This window comes from Triticum aestivum, chromosome 2B (assembly GCF_018294505.1).
Source record: "Triticum aestivum cultivar Chinese Spring chromosome 2B, IWGSC CS RefSeq v2.1, whole genome shotgun sequence".
Classification (NCBI taxonomy): domain Eukaryota; kingdom Viridiplantae; phylum Streptophyta; class Magnoliopsida; order Poales; family Poaceae; genus Triticum; species Triticum aestivum.
This window is the reverse complement of record NC_057798.1, coordinates 470,571,317-470,581,926: the sequence shown is the minus strand read 5'-3', so window position 1 is coordinate 470,581,926 and position 10,610 is coordinate 470,571,317.

The window sequence follows — 10,610 nt, the reverse complement described above, 5'->3', positions numbered from 1 at the left end:
GGTTAGCTTAACTTGGAGTTGAGCATGAGACTCCTTGAGGTTTGCATGAGCACCTTTCAAGACCTTATGGGCCTTGTCAAGTACATCAAACTCCTCCTTGAGTCTAGCATGATCATCCCCAAGTTTAGTCTTCTCGGAAGTTAGAACACGAGACACAACAAGATCATGATCAAGATCTTTCTTTAATTTGGCATGGTCATAGTTGTGTGACTCCTCAAGAGCCAAACGATGCCCACGCTCTTCCTCAAGAGCATTAGAGAGATCCGATATCTCATCGGCATAGTCATGACTATGACCTTCCATCTTAGAGATGGTTTCTTCGTGATCCTCGATCATGTCATTGGCTTCACCAAGTTGTTCCAAGAGAGCAACGAAGTGCTTCTTGGATTTGCCCTTGAGCTTACTCATGAAGGACTCAAATTCATTTACCTCCTCATTAGACCCCTTACCATCATCAAAGCCTACCGTCGAAGAAGGGTTAGGAATAATGGTGGTTTTGATGTTGGGGGTTACCTTGTTGGTGGCTTTAGCCATGAGGCACTTGGCGGTGATGTTCTCGTTGGGTGAATCGAAGAGAGACACCTGGGGAGTTGTGGCAATGGCAACGGACGCCATAGCCATTGCTTCACTATCTTCATCATCATCGTCTACCTCACGGTATTCTTCTTGAACTACCAACCCGCGTGTAGGAGTCTTCTTGGTGAAGTTGTTCTTGTTTGGGAAGGACTTGGCTTTGTCTTTTCGGATGAACTGGCCACCATTGTCTTCCCGCTTCTCGTAAGGACAATCCGCAACGAAATGGCTCACATTGCCACAGTTGAAACAAGTTCTAACTTGTTGCTTGCCCTTGAGGCCACTTGAGTTGTTCTTGTTGAAGTTGGGTCTTGTATTCTTCTAACTCCAAAATTGTCTTGAGGCAAGAGCCATGTGCTCATGATAATCATACTTCGTGTCTTCGGGGTTGCTCTCCTCATCTTCCTCTTCTTCTTCTTCTTCCACACTAACCTTGGCCTTCAAGGCAAGGTTGGGCTTCTTTGCCCTTTGAGAACGGAGCACCGCATTTTCGGCGGTCTTGTCCAAGATGCTCATTGCAACGAACTCATCCAACACTTCACTTGAGGTCATGGAGTGGAAGTCCGGTCTTTGACAAATGACGGAGGACATGGCCTTGTTGTAGGGCATCATGGCCTTGAGGAACTTGCGCTTGATCCAATTGTCATCCATGTCCTTGCTCCCATGATCTCGGAGTGCGACCGTGAGTTTGGTCACTCTTCGAAAGATCTCACGAGGTTCTTCATCTTCTTTCATTGCAAACTCATCGGCTTCATCTTGCACCACTTCATAGTTGGAGCGTTGAATGCTAGCACTTCCTCGATAGAGAGACACAACACATTGCCATGCGTCTTTAGCCATGGCATGAGGTCGAAGATGAGGGAGATCTTCGAGAAGGATTGCATCTTGGATGATGAAGAGAGCACTCTCATTGAATTGATTATCCACGGCTTCTCGAGGGGTGAAGTTGCTTGGGTCATGTGGATAGAAACCTTCTTCTATAATTCTCCAAAGATTAGTATTCACATGTTTTAAATGACACTTGAAATGATACACCCAAGCATCAAAATCCTCATTTTTCACAATCTTAGGAGGAGGACCGGCATGATTTAAATGAGTAGTGGGAATCGGTCCACCATAAGTAGGAGGTTCCACATGGGCAAAGATGCCGGAGCCATTTCTACCACTAGTAGAAGGACCTTTTTCACTATTAGCTTCCCCCTTCTCGGAGGTGGCATCCGTCACCTTGTTAGTGGGATCACCCACTTTCATCGGCGAGGTGGATAGTTTAAGTCCTTCTAGGAATTCAGAAAACATGCTTTTAACCTCGGCCGTCATGGAGGTTTTCAATGTGTCTAAAGCCACATTGAATTCCTCACGTGAGACCGAGGTTCCCCCATTGGCCGTAGACGAGATAGGATTCACACCGGAGTGCTCCTCTGCACTGTCGTTGGTGTCAACCATACTCTTCGGACGGCAAAGTCCTTAATAAAGAGACGAACATGTGGATAATGGAGAGATGCTACCGCATGTCGCAGGCTGAACATGTGGATAACAGAGAGATGCTCCAAAGTGCAAGGGAAAGGAAGGACATGTGTACGTGTTGATTCCACCCGAACCTTTCCGATGCGGACCCCCTCTTAATAGTACGGCTCTCCTATGACTCGAATCCACCAAAGAGAAACATAGAACAACGGCGTCTTCAATAGTCTTCGAGGGGCACCGAATCGTCTCGTGCCTAGAGATGAAGCGTCTGAGAAACTAAAGGCACACGATTAATCCGCAAAAGCATTGTCATCAATAACCAAAACACTTAAGGGATAAATATGCTCTTACACAAGTGCAGTGCCTTTGTCATCGTGCGCCGGCCGTCGACGAAGAACGCCTTCCCGGTCATCAAGTTGTCACAGTCGGTGAAACTATGGCAGCAATCGTATTTTTACGTGGAGAACGTCGACCCGGCGGTCAACTTCATCAACCTGCCGCCTTACGAGGCTGCCCCCCCTGCCGAGCCTAGGGCCAACTGGAGCTACAAGCCGAAGCCCGTATCGGCCGACACAACCGCCGCCATCAACCGGCTCCAAGTGCTGACGGAGGCGAAGGGTCTCTTGACGTCCGACTTGCTGATCGCCTTTGTCGAGCGTCGGGTTCTCCCGCTCCAAGGCCATCCTCATCTGATTCGGATGAGCGGGCCCCGCGACCCGATCCAGATGTGCATGAAGGACATGCCGACGAGGTGGCCCGATTGGTGAACGAGATCACCGACCTCAAGGTGTCGGAGAAGTCCTGGTGGTTCCGCAAATGGCCATACTCCCGCGACAACCCGCCGCCTGCCGTAAGTCTCTTAGCCTTCCCTTTTTAGTTCTTGCCTTGGTCTTGGTCTTGGTATTAAGTGGTCCTTCCTTGGAACACATATCAACATGTCTCCGGCGACAGCCGCCATCATGGGGTCGGGTGGTAACTACCAGCCGGACCGGGAGGTGAGCGACGTGGACGACCCCGGCTTGGGGCAGCCGCCTTGGAGGACGACGCCATAGGCGGCGGCGACAGAGCATGCGGCTCCGAAGAAGGCAGCGGCGTGGAGACTTGGCCTGATGACGATGACGAGGAAGACGAGCCGCTCCTCGCCCGAGGTGCTGTTAACACAGGTGTTGGCCCCTTCGCCGAGTCGTCCGCCCGAGGTGGCAAGCGCAAACGGAAGCAGGGCGTCACCCTGTTCGGGAGCGTGCCGAAGAAGCCCAAGAACCCGGCCGCTGCGACCAGGTGGAAGGAGGCCGCAAAGAAGGTGGCCAAGTTCCAGAAGCTGCCGAAGGCGCCGCCCATGGTGTTGGCGTAAGTATTTTTTCTTACACTTTCCCTTTCTTGTCGATCCGGCCTAAAAATTTCTTTGCCTTGCTTCCTTATCTGAGGGCCCCGCTCTCCCTCAACAAGTCAGTCGCCGCCTCTGTCATCAGGTCGGCGGAGACCTCCACCACCACTCGGTGAATCAATCCGGCCGCCGACCTCCGGGAGGCGCAGGAGCGAAACACGCGAGAGGTGCGTGAGGAGCAGGAAGGAGCCCGCCTGGAGAAGGCAGAGGCTGACAAGGCGGAGGCGTCCGTGCTGAAGAACCTGGCGGAGGCGAAGGCTGATGCGTAGCAAAGGAGCGGCTCGCGGAGGCCGCACGCCGCCAAGAGCCGCTGCTCGTCGCTCCCCTGAATTTTGCGCCACCTCTACCAGAGTTCGTGGCGTCGACTGGGGGAGCCGGTGATGAGCAGCTGGCCATGGAGAGGGAGGGCAGTGATGTCGCCATGCTGGACGTTGTCGTGCCTCTGCCACCGCCGACTGGCGGAGCGCAAGACAGGCAGCCGGTTGCCCCGCCGGCGCCGCCAGCCGGGAACGAGGTGGTGAAGGGCCCAACTCCTAAGGCCCACACACCCGTGCGCCATTGTCTTGTGAAGGCGGTCTCAGCACCGCGACCGCTGGAGCCCAGCGCCGCGAGCTCGTCAGTCCCGGAAACTGAGGCGACCATGTCAGATTTGGGGTTCCGACAGACCCTCTAGATTCGAACACTGGGGTGCGCGCGGAGATTTAGCCCTCTGCCTACCTGCACCTCACCGCCTCGCTATGAACTAAGCAATCAAAGGAACACCACAAGAGACACAAATTTATACTGGTTTAGGCCACCATTTTGGTGTAATACCCTACTCCAGTGTGTGGTGTGGTGGATTGCCTCTTGGGCTGATGATGAACGGTACAAGGAAGAACAGCCTCGCGAGGGTCTGTTCTTGGCCGGTGCGATGAACTGCTAGGGGGAGTTCAGTTGCTCTCTCTACTGGTTTCTAGGTGAGGATCCCATTGCCTCTACCTTGTGGTGGCTAGTCCTATTTATAGGCAAAGGCCCAGGGCCTCTTCCCAAATATTGAGCGGGAAGGGCGCCAACAATTGGCCATTTTGAAGGGGAACATCTAGTACACTTATCCTGACTAAAGTTGGTCCCCGCCTGTCAAAGGCTCTGGCGGTGACGCCGGCTTGGGCTCCACGATGACTTCCATCCTGCCGTTCTGCTAGTCTTGGTCTTGTTGCACCGAAATGGATGCCTTTGCTTGATGCTCTCACTTGCGCTTGCTCCATTTGCACCAAAGAGGAAAGAAGGACACTGTGCGGGCTGGCGCCTGCCTGGTGCCCTTGGTCGTCATGGCTTGCGTCATGGGCACCTCACGAGGTACCCTGCCTTGATCTCTCTGCCTCCTCGCGAGCCAGCCTGACGAGGCCGTGCCTGAGGAAGCCTCCTGTCGTCCGCCCCGCGAGGCTTGTCCCCTCGCGAGGGTCTTGAGCTCGTTCTGATGAAGATGGGCCATGTTGGGACGCCCCTTGAGCCACGCCGCAGGCCTCAGGCAGGCAAGTCTAGGGACCCCTGTTCCCAGAACACCGACAGTAGCCCCCGGGCCCAAGGTGCGCCTAGACTTGGCTGAGCAGAGAGGCGAAGGGGCAAGCGCGAAGCGCCACAAGCCCTAACAGCCTACGGCCTCGGGCACCGCGTGGCGGTTGGTTGGACGTGGGCGGCTCCGCTCCCCCACGACGCCTTGGCAACTGCATGAACTGACAAGTCCCTGCATGCAAAAACCGGTCATGATTACCTGCGATCGTGGAGGCCGATGGTTGGCCTCCTCATGCTATAAGTACGGAGCGGCACGAGCCATTCCCGTCCATCTTCCTCTGCTACTTCTCCTCTCCTTCATCTTCACCACGGCTCCGCCTTGCCGCAATGGCTCCGTCGTGGCTCCTGTCCTGCTTTCAGCTTCTGCAACATGCATCATGCCTCGGGGAGGTGTTTAAACTTGTGTTTGGTGTCATGATAACAATTATGGACTGTAATATTTGCTTTTGAATTCCTTGAAATTTGCGCTCTTCCTACTTTCTTATGTTCTACGCCGGCAGAGCCCGGCCCCAAGCATACCTCAGCCGCCGTTAGCCCCGACCGGAAACCAGGACGGGACCAAGGAGTGAGGGGCTACGTGACAAGTTAGGCTCCTGAGTCACGATGCTCAGGAGTCCCCCTTGGCGCACGAACAGCAAGTAGGGAGGTGAGATGTGTGGGTGAATCTGCCATTCTACGTCTGCAGAGCCCGGCCCCGCGCATACCTCAACTGCCGTTAGCCTTTCGGAACTAAGGAGTGAGGGGCTACGGACCAGTTAGGCTCCTGAGTCGCGATGCTCAGGAGTCCCCCTTGACGCTCAAACGGCCTTCGTACCTTGGCTCTGCTCGGGGAGAGATGCGCGACGAACCAGGCCCGAGGGGCCTGGCTGGGTGGCGTATGCCTGGGCGTGACCCAGGCGCAGCCCCCATGCCCAGCCCCCTCGCACGGCGCTCCCGAGGGGAGGCATTGCGATGAGGCATTGCGATGAGGCTAGACACTAAGCTCGGGGCTCCCTGAGGTTGATGCGGCCGGAGGCCACCCTCAGTTGTTTATCACCAGCGCGGAGCATAGCGTTTCCATATGTGTACGGGCATAGCCGCTCCTCGGCAGTGTCGTCGGCCAGCACGGAGCATGGTGCTTCCACTGGTGCGTGGGAGGGGGCTCCCCTCCGGGAGGAGCCCCCGAGGCATGTACAGCCCCGCCCTGACATGTGGCCGGCACGGTAGGGCATGAGGAGGTGTACCTTGGCACCCGTGAGCCAGCGCGGGACTCACGAGGCCCTACCTCAAGGCGGGTTGCGCCTGGCACTAGGCCTTAACTTGTGATGTGTCCCTACAAATTTGGCCAGATGCCGATGCTCTACGTCCTCGGGTCCCGGCCCTCGAGCGAGTCTCAGCCGTCGCTGGTTTGCCAGGGTGCGATGCCATGGACAAAGCCAGAGGGTGAGGGCTGGCGAGCCAGTAGGAGCCCTGAGTCGCGATGCTCAGGTACCCCCCCTTTAACGTGCAAGCTTGGTTAGATGTCGACGCTCTACGTCCTCGGGTCCCGGCCCTCGAGCGAGTCTCAACCGTTGCTGGTTTGCCAAGGCGCGATGCCGTGGACAAAGCCAGAGGGTGGGGCTGGAGAGCCAGTAGGAGCCCTGAGTCGCGATGCTCAGGTACCCCCCCCCTTTAACATGCAAGCTCGGTTCGATGTCGACGTTCCCCGGCCCTTGAGCGAGTCTCAGCCATCGCTGGTTTGCCAGGGCGCGATGCCGTGGACAAAGCCAGAGGGTGAGGGCTGGAGAGCCAGTAGGAGCCCTAAATCGCGATGCTCAGGTAACCCCCCCTTTAACACGCAAGCTCGATTCGATGTCGACGCTCTACATCCTCGGGTCCCGGCCTTCGAGCGAGTCTCAGCCGTCAGTGGTTTGCCAGGGCGTGATGCCGTGGACAAAGCCAGAGGGTGAGGGCTGGAGAGCCAGTAGGAGCCCTGAGTCGCGATGCTCAGGTACCCCCCCCTTTAACGTGCAAGCGGCCGACACAAAGGAAGAAGGGGTGCCACAGACAGGCACCAAATAACAAGCATGATGGGTCGAATGCATAGCCAGAAAATAAACGCAAGAGGGATACATGCCGCTGAGTCTGACCCGAGCAACTTGGGGATGATGCAGCCCGAGGGGCGCCCCCAAAAAGGTAAGCTAAAAACATGAACAAAAGGGATACACACCGCAGGGACGGGCCCACGCGGCCTGGGAATGATGCAGCCCTAGGGGCGCTCCCAGCTGGAAATGAAACTTGAAAGATGTCACCTGATAGTGTTGACGATGAAGGGGCATTGAAGGGGCATTGAGGAGGGCGTCGGGCGCGCCTCCCTATGCGACAGAAGGAGGTCCCCCCTGAGCAGGCGCAGACCCTGAGGGGCCTACCTCCTGAGGGGTCGGGCCTGGCGATGTCTTCTTCTTCTTAGGAGCGGCTTCGGGGAGCCTCCCGCTCCCGCGATCTGGGTCTTCAAGTGATGCGTCCTGAAAAGCTCGTTCCAGGGAGCACACTGTGTCTCTTTCTTCATAGGGCACCGTGATGACTCCACCACTTCCTGGCATCTTGAGGACGTTGTAGCCGTGATGAGTCACGGCCATGGACTTGGCGAGAGCTGGGTAGCCGAGGATGGCGTTGTATGGCAGGCGGATGTGGGCGACGTCGAAGTCAATGAGCTCGGTGTGGTAGTTGTTGCGGGCCTCGAAGGTGACAGGGAGGCGGACCTGCCCGATTGGAAATGTGGAACCGTCGGTGACTCCAGAGAAAGGCTTGGTTGGCTGAAGCTGATCTTAAGGCACTTGGAGATTGTTGAACGTCTCTACAGACAGGATGTTGAGCCCTGCCCCGCCGTCGATGAGGGTCCTGGTGACTTGCATGTTACTGATGACTGGAGAGCAAAGCATTGGGAGGACTCCGGCTGTGGCCGCACACTTGAGCTGATCCACTGAGCTGAACGTGATAGCGCACGCCGACCACCTGAAGGGGCGCGTGGCTTCAAGCTTGGGGAGGACTGCATTCACTTCGCGGGCGAACTGCTTGAAGATGCGTTGAGAGGCTAGGGCTTGAGCTCCGCCCAGGACGCAGGCGATCACGCGTGGCTCCTGGAAGCCCCCAGCCCCCTCGTCCTGATGATGGTCCTCGTTTCTCCTTGGCTGCGGAGGCAGTGGAGGGAGGCCTGCGTTTCCTTGTGGGCGATCCTCGCGAGGCTGATCCCTCCAGTCTCCCGCGCGAGGCTGATCCTGCCTGCGATCCTCGCGAGGTCGGTCGCGCCACCCTTGGCGAGGGTTGCGGTCTTCCTAGCATCCTGCGTTCCTTCCTCCTCCTCGGCCGTAGCCACGATTGTTGCGGTCGGGGCGCCGACCGACCCTTCCTTCTCGCACGGCTCGGAGCTCTTGCCATTTGTTGGTGTTGTGGGTGTGGAGGTCATGGTACACACAGTACCGGCTGCCCTTGAAAGACTCAGGCTGATCTCTGCCCCGCTTGGTGTATGGTTCTGCCGCGAGCACGGCAGCCCCCTTGCGCTTCACGTCCTTGGCCTTGGATTTCTTCTCTTCTGGGTCTGCTACTGGCAGCTCGAGAAGGGAAAGGTGCCCTTCCTCAGCCCTGGCGCACTTGGTTGCCAGGTTGAACAGCTCCAAGGAAGTGCACATATCTTCATGCATCGCCAGCTCCTCCTTCATCTTGACGTCATGCACGTCGTCGGAGAAGGCTGAGATGATGGCCTCCTCGGTCACCTTGGGAATCTTGAGTCGTGCGCTGTTGAAGCGCTGGATGTACTTCTGCAGGGTCTCCCCTGGTTGCTGCTTGATGCGGCGCATGTCTCTCACGGCAGGTGGCCGGTCGCGAGTACCTTGGAAGTTGGCGATGAAACGGGTGTGCATCTCGTCCCAGGAGGAGATCGTGCCTGGGGTCAGGTTTAGGAGCCAGGTGCGGGCCCCGTCCTTGAGTGCCATGGGAAACCAGTTCGTCATGACCTTCTCATCCCCGTTGGCGGCTTCGATGCCTAGCTCGTAGAGCTGGAGGAACTCCGCAGGGTCGGCCGTGCCGTCGTAGCAAGGGGGTAGGTCTGGCTTGAACTTGCGGGGCCATGCCACGCTGCGCAGCTCGGTGGTGAAGGAACGGTAGCCTGATGTGGCCATGGGAGGCCTCTGGTGACGAGGAGCTTGGTCTTGCGGGCCCGCATGCGCTGCAGCTGGGAGCAGCGTGGGGTCTTGGCGCGCTGGAGCAGGAGCGTGGTCCAAACGGACCGGAGCAGGGAGCACTCGGGCAGCTTCTTGGGGGCGAAGAACCTCTTGGCAGCTCCGCTCTTGCTGCGCTGGCGCCGGACGGGGTGGGTTCCGTCCAAGGGCCACGCGCCTTGGGGCCAGGGCGCCTTCTTGAGGGGGAGGCGGCTGAGGCACCCCCAGAGCTTCATTGCCCGCACAAGGCGGGGCGCGGTGCAGCGAGAAGGACGGTGCGGGGGAGCCCCCTGCGGCACGGACGAGCTCGGCGACGCGGTCGAGCCATTCTTCATAGACATCGTCGACCGGGCGGTAGCGCGGGAGCTCATTTGCCGCGATGAGCGCAGCCCGAGCCTCCATGGCCGCACGGGACGCGCGGGACGAAGAACCGGCCGGGGCGAGCGAGGGAGTGGCAGTGCGGCCGTCTCGCCTCATGGATGGATGCTCGGACGATGCCTGCTGCTCGTTCCCCGCCGGGCCGGTGGCGGCGTTGATAGCGGGCGACGGGGAACGGTGGGGTGGCCGCCGACAGGGGCCGTCTGGGAGACGCGGGAAGCGAGAGCGGCTCGGCGCTCGGTGCGGGCCCGACGAGCGTCTGACATGGACGTGATGGTCGGTGAAGAACAGGGCGGTGGAAGACAAATTCCGGCGCACCCCTACCTGGTGCGCTAAATGTCGGATTTGGGGTTCCGGCAAACCCTCTAGATTCGAACACTGGGGTGCGCGCGGAGATTTAGCCCTCTGCCTACCTGCACCTCACCGCCTCGCTATGAACTAAGAAATCAAAGGAACACCACAAGAGACACAAAGTTTATACTGGTTCAGGCCACCATTGTGGTGTAATACCCTACTCCAGTGTATGGTGTGGTGGATTGCCTCTTGGGCTGATAATGAACAGTACAAGGAAGAACAGCCTTGCGAGGGTCTGTTCTTGGCCGGTGCGATGAACTGCTAGGGGGAGTTCAGTTGCTCTCTCTACTGGTTTCTAGGTGAGGATCCCATTGCCTCTACCATGTGGTGGCTAGTCCTATTTATAGGCAAAGGCCCAGGGCCTCTTCCCAAATATTGAGCGGGAAGGGCGCCAACAATTGGCCATTTTGAAGGGGAACATCTAGTACACTTATCCTGACTAAAGTTGGTCCTCGCCTGTCAAAGGCTCTGGCGGTGACGCCGGCTTGGGCTCCACAATGACTTCCATCCTGCCGTTCTGCTGGTCTTGGTCTTGTTGCACCGAAATGGATGCCTTTGCTTGATGCTCTCGTCTGCGCTTGCTCCCTTTGCACCAAAGAGGAAATAAGGACACTGTGCAGGTTGGCGCCCGCCTGGCGCCCTTGGTCGTCATGGCTTGCGTCATGGGCACCTCGCGAGGTACCCTGCCTTGATCTCTCCGCCTCCTCGCGAGCCAGCCTGACGAGGCCGTG